Genomic DNA, 13,820 nt, shown 5'->3' with positions numbered 1-13,820 from the left:
TCTTCTTATATGCATTAACATAAACTAAATTTATTAGAACATACAATCTTTTACAATACCGATATCCTTATTTTCCATTTGTGTGTAACTCCCAGGCTGCATACCTGTCGTTATACGTGTGACACTTTTTAATTAAAAAGACCAATAACGTAATTAAGACGCCTGACCTTACCGAGTCTCACCATCGTCACGCTTTCGGCTCTTTTTCGTGCGCGTAGAAATGAAACGACTTGCTGCTGCCATGAGTGTAAATAAGCCTAACGCGCGGCCAGAATTAAAAGCCGCTACTCGGTGTAATTTAAAGGCAACAGGCAACTTGTTTGTTCTGCTTTGAGATCATTCATTTGCTAATGCTTGCCCGAGTGGGCTGTATAACAGTGCACATTTGTTTCAATGCAATTACAAACAAATCTCATTAGCAAAGACTTGAGGTGCTCACTCTCAAGAGAGACAATAAAAGAGATGTATCAAAAATAATGCTGGTTTTGATTGTCATTGCCATAGAGAGAAATAATTCACTTTTAGTAGCTTCTCAACATCTGATTTATGAAATAGCGTAAACTCAAGCCTTCAAGTGATTCAGTGAAATAATAACTCATCAGTTGCTGATTTTATATTAGCAAATGAACATGTACACTTCTGGGTCTTTTTTTTTTTTTTTTGCTGAGTCTGAATAAATTTTCATGACCTTTAAGTCATATTTTGTGACCAAGATGAGTACCAATTTCAATATAAATATCATTAATATCTGCTCATGAGAAGAATTATAGTTACGTTATGACAACTAGTAACTATTTCTTCTTGCTGCAAGCAAATCAACATTCTCGGGACAAATCCAGCTCTCCCAGAGTTCCGAGCACACAAACCTCTTTTGTCACGTTTGCATGCAAATGAAGCAAATGACGCCGATTGCAACGCAGTTCCTCAAGCTAAAGGATAAATGAATGTGATCATATTAGCATAGTGGCTGCGTGGATACCAAAGATTTGTGGGAAAGCGCAGTAGGCTGGATAATTAAAGGTCATTCCTCATTAAGACATATGAAATCATTACTACATAGCACTGAGGTTGCACGTGGTTAAAATATCCTCATCAGCACCACGGATGGAATCTCTCGCACATATTTTATTCCTGTAGTTCACATGTTTTTTTTTTTTTACCTCCCCGCCCCCCATGATAGCAGTGCGTAATTACATCTTTTTTTTTCTAATCTAAAATGTGGAATGCACTTTTATGTGCTGATACTGGCAATATCCTTTCTCCATAATTGGCTGGCTGCTGTGAGATGCTGCACATGTTTGTGTGTCCCTGTGTGTGTGTGTGTGTGTTGCATCCTTTTTAATAACCACCTGCACTTGCTCGAAAAGCAAGTCACACACTTGAGATGCAGAAAATGGAGACTTGAAAGTGCATTCAAAGCTCTCGCCCACTGACACGGGAATTTTGCTCCCTGTCAATTAAATAATTTAGTAAAATTGCAGTATGGATGAAATGGCGGAAAGTGGGATGCAAAGCAATCAATGGTTTGATCAACACATAAAGTTCCCTGTTGAGCTGTGTAAATCCTCGTCACGCTTCCTTCCTCCCTCAATGACCCCTGCAGGCCATGGAGGGAGGAAGTGGAGGATGTCAAGCATCAACTGCAGATTGAGCGCCAGTTCCCCCTGCATCCTTTTGTTTTATCTTTCGAGCCAGATGCAATTTAGGCTACTACACGCCAGCTTTGCTGCAACTTCAAACTTTATTGCTTGCAGGCTTTGGACATCTGTAACAAAATAGTCCAGAGAAACACAAACAGCCTATATAAGAAAGAGAAGTGGAGAGCCAATGCAAAGTTTTAACAAGGATGACCTCCACCAAGGCTCAATTGTTAAGCAAAGTGCATTTTTGAAATACAAATAAATTTGAAATAAATTTAAAATACAAATAAAATAATAAATAAATTAATGATAATAAATACAATTTATTTATAATAAATAATAAAATATTAATTACTTTTCTTCCGTGTATTTACTTTCCAAATAAATTGTGTTGTCTTTCACATTTTCCTCTTTTTAACTTTCTTGACCACCACACGCATCTTTCTAATATTTTGGCCTTGGGAGAGGTCTGCTCACTCTGATTCTTGTTGTCAACCCTGCAAACACATTTTTTTTCTCTGTAATGAGAAACTGCGGGACGCATAAAACAATAAGAAATTGTCAAAATCTGCAGAGAGGTCTATTTTCAAAGTGATTAAAAGTACAGCAGTTGCCACGTGTGCCCTATGTGATGTGTTAAAGCTAATTTCACAGCTTGGAGGTGCTAAGAAGAGCTGTAATGTCAGAGTTGAAAACAGAAGTCAGCATTCGCTGATTGTGGAAGATCATGCTCTGTGTAACACCTCATAAAATCAGTCAATCATTTTTTCCCTTTATTCATAGGGAATGAGGAGAGGGAATGAAATATTTTCACGTGATATAAGGATATAATATAACAAAGGGAATGAGGGGAGCTGATTCGATGGCAGAGAATAAAATCAGCTGTGTTCACACCCACAACGACGCAAACCCCTTATTGTACTGGTGCCTGTTTATAAAAATGTCACCCAAAAAAAAAAAAAGAAGCTACCATGTCAAATCTGCACTGGACAATTCAAACAAAATAACATAAAATTTTCAACTGAGATAAAAATTAAAATCAGATTGCAAATTAAAGGAAAAAATACTTTAAATGTAATTCTGCAAGCCAAAATTAAATGCCCTACTCCTCTACTCAGTTTCATAAAAATCAGTCCAGTTATTTTTGCATAATCCTCTAAACACATGTGGCTGACAAAAAAACATAACCTCCTTGGTGGAGGTAATAAAAGACAGATGGTCTGTGTTTTGGGTTGGTCAGGTCAGCACTCAGCAGGTTAAGGCAAAAAAAAAAAAAAGTTCATCTATAACCATCGGGCAAGCTGTTTACCGTGGCGAAGGATTAGGGGGCGGCACACATTCTGTATTTCACCAGGATTTATCTCAAAGTGGATTGCTCATAAGCCTCTCATAAATAATTTCCAAATGATGGTAGTTGTGCCATTTGCTATGTGAGCCCACATGACCTTCAGTCAGTCGTCCTTCAGGCTCCATGTTGTTCCAAAACAGCTGTGTCCATTTAGCAAAAAAAAAAGAGATACAAAGAGACACAGTGTCTCTTTTGAAAAAGTCTGAATAAAAGAAAAATGGAAAAAGAATGGCAGCCCATGCGACAAGCACCCACACTCTAAATATTCCCTCAATTAAAAAAAAAAAAAAATCAATCGGTTAAACTGATTTTTTTTTCACTATATATTTTTTCTCTCTATTTACATTGGTTTGTTAAATTTACTTTAACCGTAAAATAAGTGCCAAGCGGGGACTCAGCAGGATGATGTACTTGATATAAAGTTAATTGGTTATATTTAAGTGAGCCATGAATATGAGTGTTAATTAAAACGCCAGTAACAATATGTTCCCTGCGTGTGCTAAATATTTTTTAAACTGCGAGTACAAGTAAGGACGGTTATTTGTGTCCCCGCAACTTCTTCTGCGTATGTTCACACTTTATATTCAGCAATGTGCTGTGACAGGAGTCTTTTTTTACCACCCAATCTCCATCACCAAAAAATAATTGCCTCTTCTGCCAGCCATGATTAAAAATATTAATATCATTTAGCACACACGGTGCATGGAATAAAAAAATTATCTAACATAATGAAGCGCGATGTATTTTTAGCCCCCGAGCCTCATGCAGATTCATTTGAAATGAGATTGCGACTGAAGGCCACGCTTGTGAGTGTAAACAACTTGACCTTGAGTGGACCATTTCATTCATTCAAGTTGTACAGCTATAAATGGAGAGGGACCCGTCACTTTTATTTCAAGTGACATCGTCTCCTGAACTAAGGACGGGATGTTTTTCATGCACCTTTGTTGTCCTGGCAACCACGGGTCATCTGCTGTGCAATTCAAATGCGACATTGAAAAAGAATGAAGAAAATTACAAGGACTTCTCTGCTAATAAATAATTCCAAATGAATGAAAAGTTCCATAGCAGGCAAGTAGGTGAAAATGACAGGCTGTTCTTGTTTCAGGTTAAATTGATTGTTGTTATTTTGAGGTCTTGTGATTAAAAATAAATAAGTAAATAAAAAAATTACAAAAAAGAAATAAATGAAAAAATTGATTAGAAATAAATAAGTAAATAACATTTTTAAAACAAAATTAAAAATTTTAAAAAATAATAAATTTTTTTAAATAATAAATGAATGAATACATTTTTTTAATTAAAAAAACATTAGCAGTAAAAAAATTAAATTAAAAAAAAAATAATAATAAAAAAAAACATTCGCAGTAAATTTTGGGGGAGGATAAAAAAAAAAATCCCTCCTCCAAGTGCAATAATCACCTAGCCCAGCAATGTTATGAGCGAAGAGAAAGAATTTGAAAGCAGCTACCATTCACAGAGGGCATATGAAAAGTGGAAGTCGAAGTCATCTTATCTGTCACTGCGAAGCTCTGCTACTAATATGAAAGGAATGCGGAGGCGGTTATCATTGCCAGTGAGGAACATCATTAATCGTCAGCATCCGGCTGCAAAACAACGTTGTGAACACGCTCACGTAGCCGCGCATGCAGCACCTTTAGCTGCAATCGGCAACAGACGGGGGCGTCGCCTCAGCTACGTCGTTAATATTCATTGTAGCGTTTCTCCGCTGCGGGCGGAGAGACTTGAAAATGACTTTGAAATCAACTCCTCTTTGAGTGTTACATCTGCGCTCCAAGGAAGATTCCAGATGGGGAATCTGTGCACTTAACTTCTCATCAAGTTGGAGTCTCATCGCTGGATTGGAGTTCCAGGCCGCACGCATTAAGCGTGCAATCATCGAGATAGCGTACGCATCCTCCAGGGAAGTTCGGGTCTGGTTCTACCCTCTTTCAGCGTCTGATGCCCTCTGTGAACCTTTTGATGGATGTCAAGGCAAACAATTTCACTTCAGAGCCTAAGAAACACACAACCACCCAATCATTGAGGCTTCCAAGCTTGAAGAAGCCCAAAAAAATTTTCAGCATCGCAAAGCTGCTGCAAGTTGTTGAACAAACAGCAAGGGCTCAAAACAGTGCCCTGAGGAACACACAAAAAGTGCAAACACTTGGATGTGACTGAGTTTTGCAGATATTTTTTTCACAACTTTTTTAATTAGAAGAATCAAGCTAACAGTTGGCTTATGACGTTTTGCTAACATAAGACTCGAAATGATCTTAAGCGTTGCTAATGTGTTTTTGCTGACATTCAATCCCTGAGGTTGTCATCACCACTGGGCTCTTTAGTGACTGATAGACACTGGCCAGCACTGGATGGCCACACACACACTCAGAGCTCCTCACACTTTCTAGTTATGGCAGAATAGAAAGAAAGTCATGGCTTGTTATCTCATTGCAGCTTTTCTCCCCCCCCCCACACCTCCTTCTGTGCACATGAGCCATATCTGCAGCTTTGAAGTCAGAGCCGCTGGCGATGTCTCAAGCCCGGCCGGCATCAAGCAAGCGCCTCTTCGTTAAAATCCTTGAGCTGACTATAATTACGGACTCTGTTGGGTGGCTGGTGGGACAATGCACATGACATAAACACCACCACCGAAACAAGACAAGAGGATCACCATCAAGGAACATTGCACAAAAACTGATCGAATCAATCAGTTGTCAAGATGATCTTGTGCAACGTCACGGGAAAACTCAAACCTATCAATGACAATTTGTTTTCTGAGTTTGGTCATGTGACATTCCCAAGATCCCATCAATTTCAGTCATCAGCTATTGCACAGCAGAATTGGACACAGTGGGGTCCTTTATACAACTTAGTCGAAGATCAATAAATAAGCTCATGTTACATTTTTTTTTGTTTTTTTCATTCTGGGGAAATATCCAAGATCTGTTTCTCGGGGTTTGCTTCTATTTATAAGTCGCAACCATAACAATCTCTGCATTCTCCCCTTTGTGGAAGAAACAGAGACAGACGTTCTGTACATTCTGTCACCGAGCATTTCTCGGCAGACTCAAAGAAAAGCAGAAAAATGCGGGGAAATATTTTTTTTTCCACAAAAGATGCTCTGAGCTGCTGCAACCGTCATTAAAAGCAATGAATGGTGGTGAAATGACAAAATGATAAATTGAAAAGTTTTCACACAAAACCACCTTACATAACTTGTCGACTCTTGAGGTAGTTGCAGGTAAGAACCGTTTAACCTGCGAGGGAAGATGTCGTTGTTTGACATTTTCTTTTTCTTCTATCGGATTCTTTGGCACGCCCTAATTGCTCCCGCAGGGAGCAATCCCGCCGTTCCACCTAAACGGCGGCCGTTGTGGGTTATCCGAGGATGTTTAGAGTCACTGCTCCGTGGGAACTTTTGAATTGGCAGGATGTGTGGGTTGGGGGAAAGTTGGTGCGGAGCGTGGGAGTACAAATCGTTGCACACTAAAATAGTGATCAGGTGCCATTAGGGATTTATAATAGATATATTACACACACACACACACACACATTTCCCTTAGCAACCGCCACCTGTTCAGCCGCCGCCTAGCTATTCCCTTGGTTGTCATGGCAGCGAAATATGCACTTGGCGCCCTCAAAACTAGATCCTGGCTGGTTAAAAAAAAAATAAAAATAGAAAGGTTTGCTATGATCCTTGAGATGTTTTCACAAAAGCTTGTCATTACCTGAAATCTTGTTTGAATTGGGGGAAAAAAAATGAACAGAAGCATAACATCCTGTTCATTGTGGGGGAAAAAAACATCTTGTCCTTCTGAGAAAAAAATGGTGTCCTTTAAAATGTGGAAAAGCATTTCCTTTACATTGTGAAAAAAAATGTCTCCTTTAATGGGGTTCTTTGTTATTTTCTTATTTTTTCCTCAGTCTGACCTTGTATTTGATGTTTCTCGGAGCTCCTTAAAGGATTCGTAGAGGATGAGCCACAAAAGCAAGGCCAAGGCACGAATGCGAAATAACAATGTTTCTCAATGCCAGAGCAAGGTTGAAGAGCTGAAGGCCCAATCTGTCACGTTCGGCTCATTAAGACATCGCAAACTGCTTTTAGATGCGTTCATAAATTCAAGCGGATTTATTTTGCGCTTGTTTTCCCTCGCAGGGCATTCAGTAGTTAATTAACGGCACGTAGAGCGGCGGAAAATTAAGACTTGTGTCAACAAGATGCAACAATCGTAGAGATGGCAACTGCATGACTCGATTTTTTTTTTTATTTTTATGAAAGCTATCATCTTGCACATCAAACATACAAATCATGATGTAAATGGACAACTCATAAAAATATATATATATATATTACAGTATCTTAATAAAAAACGGTAGATTTTTCCTCCCACGTGCTGCGATTATGTTTGAAGATAGTATCACCTCGCTCTTAGTGCGACAAAGTTAATTCATGCAGTATTGTATAAGTTACACTTTAACATTGTTACTTTTTCCCTCTCTGTGTGTTTTTTGTTTTTTTTTAACAAAGGCATATTGTTAGCTGTTTAATAACATGAGCCGGTTATTGTTACCATGACAACCAAATCTCTCTGTTTTCCGCCCAAAGCGAGTCAATAATAATGTCATGCATATTTGGGCCACAATATTTGATCCACCTGCGCAATCTAATGATATCTAAATTTTTTGCTATTAAAAAAATAACCTCTGCTATTTCATCTTGAAATCGAATTTACTCACAGGAATACAAACCAAACTCTTACATCAGTTTCACAAGAGCCGAACAGACAATATTATTCATATTTTCATGTTTACAGCAACAATGCTAATATGTCACGAATATATAAGAATGAAACAATTTGAGGGGTAAAAAGGAACTAAAAAGTACAAAGTGTAAACCGCTTCTTTCTCTTGTTTTGATGCGAGAGCCCCTGGGAGAGCATGATGTGAACTTGCTTGTTTACATTTGCGGAGGAAGCGAGAAGAAAAAAACCCAAGGAAAAGGACAGGTGAAATGAAAGCAGACATTCACAGGCTCTAATGAGAGCTGAAAGAGAAGTAATCTAATTAAGCTTTTCCTATTCCCGAACTGGCTTTCTTCACTGTTACATAAGAACTCTTTGTTAGCTTCCTACAAACAATCTCTACTTCCTTTTTGTGTGCCGCAGTGAGAACGGAGGAGCTCCCCAAAAAAATCTTCTTTTCTTCTTTGCCATTTTCTTCATTTTCCTTGATGCTGTAAGAACGGCTGCGGCGTGGGGCTAACAAATGCAACTCAATAAGAAGCTTTGCTGAGCATTTTTGAAAGTCACTTTGAAAGTCTTACATAAGACAGTGAAAATACGCATTAATAATATTGGTGGTAATGCGTTAAACTTTATATGGGACTAACTGGGTCACTGGCAAACTGGTTGACTAACCGACCAACCAACTAACCGACCAACCAACTGACTGACCGACAACCAACCAACCAACCAACCAACCAACCAACCAACCAACCAACCAACCAACCAACCAACCAACCAACCAACCAACCAACCAACCAGTTGACTAATAGACCAACAATCTAACTGACTGACTAACCCCTTTAAGTGGCTGACTGACTACTTATTGACTAACTGACCAACTCATTCTCTCCTTCACTAACTGTCCGACTACCTACTACATACTGACTGACCTTTCTAGAGGTGTTCAACACTAATTAACCCTCGTGTGTTAATAGTTTTATGAGATCTTGGAGTATCATCGTCTAGAAGAGCTGACACAATCCCCTCGAATTAATACGACTAAATAGTGACTCACTGGTCATATGCCAATGACTGTACAACACCTCAAGAAGCTTCTTCAAATCCCTCTACGTTGAGCCTGTAGTGTTTCATAACACAAATGGGATTCAGACACATCCACCAGGCAGGCGGCTATCATCTCAAAGACGATGATAATTACTTTCAGAGTAATTACATCTGCTATCATTGCTGACTGCCGAGACAATCTGTGTGTTTGTGAGTGTGCGCTTACAGACAAAATCAAATTACTCACAGAATCAACAACCGCTCTCTAATGCTGGCGGGTTGGTTCCCCCGTGGATGAAACGGAGCCTCCGCATGGCCGTCCCCCATCCTCACAACACAATTGAGTCCCTTGTGTAGCTTAGGAGTCAGATTGTTGATGAGCAGCAGCTCCGGTTTTCAATCGACACCAGAAGAAAGGTGCGATCGGAACTGAGCTAGCTTGGCCATGCTACACGCCACGCGACATTAATAGAACGCCTATACTGTACTATCAGCAAAGAGTCTAATAGCATGATGAGCTTAATAGCTTGTTGAGAATGAAAGGACACTTGAGTAGAAGAGAGAAGAATTATGCTATAATTGAATTCAATTCAGTGTTATCTTATTTTAGTTTGTGTCGTCCATATTGAACAACAATAGAATGAGTCACTGACTAACAGACCAGCTAACTAACTGATGGACAATCAACTTAGCTAGCTAGCATACTGGTAAACAAACTAATTGACTTGTGCACCAACCAACCAACCAACCAACCAACCAACCAACCAACCAACCAACCAACCAACCAACCAACCAACCAACCAACCAACCAACCAACCAACCAACAAAACTGACGGACTGACTGACTGACCAACAAACAAATTATCGCTGACTAGCGGACGAACTGACTGACAAACCGACCCAACAAACCAAACAACAGACTGAGTGATCGACTGACAGCCAGCCAGTCAGTCAATCAGTGAAGCAGTTTGGCAGCCAAACGAGCAAAAATGGCTGACTGAGGATTGCGGGGACAAACTGTGTGTCCTTGAGGCTAGAACAGGCCAACAAGCAGGTGCGACACATTAAAATGTACACACACGACATCAGTGTTGGGTCAGCGACCACGCGTCGCCCTCGTGTCACGTATCATCCTTCAAAGCGACCTTCTGTGGCCGCATCGTCGCTGCTTCCCTGCCACATCCTTTCTGTTTTCTAATTAGCACGTGGCGCTCCGACCTCCCATGTAATCATATCTCAACGAGTCTGCCGGCGACGTGACTGTTCTTTTTTGCAGTCATCGGCCCTCAGGTGGCTTCAAGAGCCATCGGATCTCGGCGGCTTTCCCCGCGCATCAAGCTCTGAACACATGTTGGAGCATGTGACTGTCGAGATCTGCGGAAAGAGGTCAGTCAGATCAGACATGGGCTGAGTCTCACTGGCTTCATTAAGTACAAGTCATCAGTCGGACAAGCTGAGAAAAGATCGGTACACATAACGGTTAGCCAACTTCTTGCAGGGCACCTCGAACACAAAATATGCATTCCAAACGAAAATGCATAAATAATTCCTACTCATAAATGTGGAACAAATCAACCCTAAAATTGCTTCCACTCAACTTTGGAGCAAAATAATAGTCAGGATGATCAAATAAACAATTTTAAAAAACCGTGAAAAGTGATGAATGAGTATTGTCAAGTCTTACATAAGCATTTGAGAGCAAACATGAAAAGAGAAACTCTCAGTCTGATGTATCGTCTGCCAAACAGTGATAGGAGATTTTTGTGTGATTCTGAGCCAGCAGAGGTTACAAAATGTGTGTCATTGCGTAACGTTGGCCTACTTAGATATTCACACAGTAGTGGCCATCATTGGGAAATATGTTTTAATAACTAGCTGATGCTTATCATTTTGTTTTCACTCATTTTCTGAAGCTGAGCCGTGATTGGTTGTGATCTGTGATGTCATCTTCAGTTGGTAGCAAGTAACAAAATGGCCGCCTTCTTCAAAAGGATAAAAACAGGTGGATTTTTCCTGTTTAATTAATATTCTACAAATGAAACACTCGTCTGGCAACGGCAATAAAGATACGCATGATTTCAAAGCTGTCGTTTTAAAGTCTTTGGTGGCTTTAATGACACAAAGCTATGAATGTACTTTACTAGGCCAAACAATAAAGGGCTAAAGATAACGACTCAATCGCAGCCATTTCTCTTTTCTACGCTTGACCAACAAAACTGCGGCATTTCTTTTTTTAGACATTAGTTGGCTTTGTGGAGCAGACCACTTTATCTTGGTCCTTTGTGTTGTCTCAAATTAGGACAAAAAAGTGGGATAGCAGAACATTGTGGTTGCTGGGGACAAAACCGCATGTCCAAAAGGGGTTGGAAAGAGACATTTAATGACATCCCGGGAGAAGACCAAAGGATGACCCTGACATCGAAGCCAAGGAGGATGCTTCGTCCATGGCGGACATTTAGCACTTTCCTCCTCTTCTTCATTCTGTGACATTTATACCTCATTTGCTTTACTTTGAGCCCGTTTGAATGGGAATCAACACATTGAGATGCGGCTAAAATGAAGCCATGTGTCCTTGAGTTTTTTCATACTTGTCCATCCTTTCCTCTCCTTCCATTCTCCCTCCTTCAGAATTTATCCCATCCATCCTTCCCGACCCCATGAAAACAATCGAGCAGGGCACAGCAGTCAAGGCGACACATATAACATCCCTGACGGCATTTTTATTGACTTGTGGAAGTGAGACTTCATTTTCTGTGTATGGGTCGCATGTTAGTTGTACCCCGCGAGGAGTAAAGGTCAACAGTCAAAAGCCTGTGCCGTTAGCCTCTTGTCAGATTTACAAGGGGGCAGAGTTGCGTTTTGCCGACGCAGCACATTACGAAAAGCGGGATGCGACCTCCATTGGTATTTTTCCGGCCTTGTCAACTTTCCTTCAAACTGGATTTTATTTTGTAGGCCAAACATTTGCATGAAGCACTATTGGAATTTATGAAAACGTTAAACATCCACTTAATGAACCCCAGAAAAAAAAGCACATGAAAACTGATGCCATTAAACGTCCGTCACGTTGAGTTTAATGAGCCTTTCGCAAATGTTTGCCGTTAATCTCAGCGAATCGTCAAAACTTTTGCCTTCTTCAATTCCTCCTTTCCTTTCAACGTGTCAGGATGTTATCTTGTTAGCAAGACGCTCTCCTCTCACGCTATCTTTAGCTTCGCCTGTGATTCTTCCGCTTCTCATGACTCACCAAGCAACACGCACTGGGGTTTATTAATGCTTTTACTAAAATAGCAATAACGGCAGCGGCAACCTGCCGTGACAAGAGGGCGAGGTGGGTAGAAATGATGTCACCCCTCCCCGTGTTACTGATCCCTTTTCCACCCACTCGCAAACTCCAAATTAAAGCGCATGAACTGTTTCTCAAGTTTCATTTTGATTTAATTTGATTCCCCGGCCGCTGCTGGAAAGTATGAATCAGTATCGAGGATGTGCCCAACTAGCGTCCCGGCTCATTTGTGAAATGTGACATCATCAGACCCGTCGAGGCGTTGGGCTCCTCGTTGGTTATTCTTCGGTAATAACCCGAGTGGAGGTGGCCGTAATGAAGCGGCTTCCCGCCGGGTAATGAAAGATCCGCGTCTGATGCGAAGGGCAGCCGGGCGATCACGAAGGCCATTAGAGGGGAGCGGCTAAAGCGTTGGGGACTCCAAAAAACGGACAGTTTAAAAATAAAAGAGAAAAAGAAATAATGAGGATCTGACATGGGAATGAGCATTCATTGATAAAATAAGAGTTTTTTTTCGTCAAATTTTCATCAGTATCTTAACTTTAATTTAGTGAGTATTATACAAACCAAAGTATTTAGATATAATCACACTCCTATATCACTCCAAAAGTGCTACAGGAATCTAACATTATAGCATTTAAGCATTAATTAAATCCTTCAGGCTTCGCTGACGAAAAATAAAAAAAATGGAAAGCAACTTGTAATTGCTGTAACTTATTTATTTATTTTCTGTATCTTTTTCGCTGAGGGACGCAATGCAGGGGCTGGACTCGGTGAAAACTTCCTGCAGTGAAGCAAATCATTTTCATTTCATTTCGAGTGGCGCTGAGGCTTGAAGAGTTCCATTAACTCCCGCCTTTTGATTTGCTCTGCCAACGTTGTTGTACTCCATTTAAAGGTGATTCAAAAGTGCTTGCCTGTTGACTCCACCTCAGCTAAACTCAAGCCGTTATTTATTATTTTTTTTTTTTATATAATTTTACTGATAAATACTGAGGTACCGACTGACAAGAAGAAGTCAAGACGACCACCGTTAGTTCCCCCCCCCCCCTAAAACAACTTTTAACGAAAACCATTTAACCGCAAGAGCGTAGCAGGGCGGCAGCGCCGCGTGACAATTAGCGGCGTGAAATTCCACATTTCAACGCTTATAACATCAAAGCTGACGTTCAATTAGGCATCTCTATTAATACAATTTTTAGTTTTTTCTAGCTCCTGTCAGTACGCCATATACTGTCAGTATATTTCATATGATTTCTTTTTGGGTTGAACATATTACTCGGATCTTTGTAGAACTTCTCAAAAAAAAAAAAAGAAGATAAAAATAGGCCAATAGATTTGATTTAATCGGGAAGCACCGCTATGGGAGGTGTGTGCGTGTTTGTGTGCCGTAATACCCTTCTCTGCATTAATCTGGCTTTCCAGTTGTGTGTGTGTCTGTGTGTGTGTGTGTGTGTGTAACTTTGGATCAACTAAATTCCAGATTAAAATCATATTTCATTTGCAGTCTTGTTATCAAAATGATTTCCCAGAGTTCACCATCGACTCAATGCTTCTCCCTCGACATTTGTTCCGTCACGAGGATTTTTTTCAACTCTGCCCTTATTCCAATTTGAGATTCACAGTACAAATCCACAAATACAAATATTTTGTGAACATGTTGATGGAGTTTTGCGCCAGTGCTGTTCTTCCAGTTTACTTGGTCTGTGGGTTACTTGTGACCTTGTTACACGTCATCCAGTGCTTGAAGCACC

This window comes from Syngnathus floridae, chromosome 3 (assembly GCF_059516105.1).
Source record: "Syngnathus floridae isolate MCC-2025c chromosome 3, RoL_Sflo_1.0, whole genome shotgun sequence".
Classification (NCBI taxonomy): domain Eukaryota; kingdom Metazoa; phylum Chordata; class Actinopteri; order Syngnathiformes; family Syngnathidae; genus Syngnathus; species Syngnathus floridae.
This window is presented reverse-complemented; position numbering follows the sequence as displayed.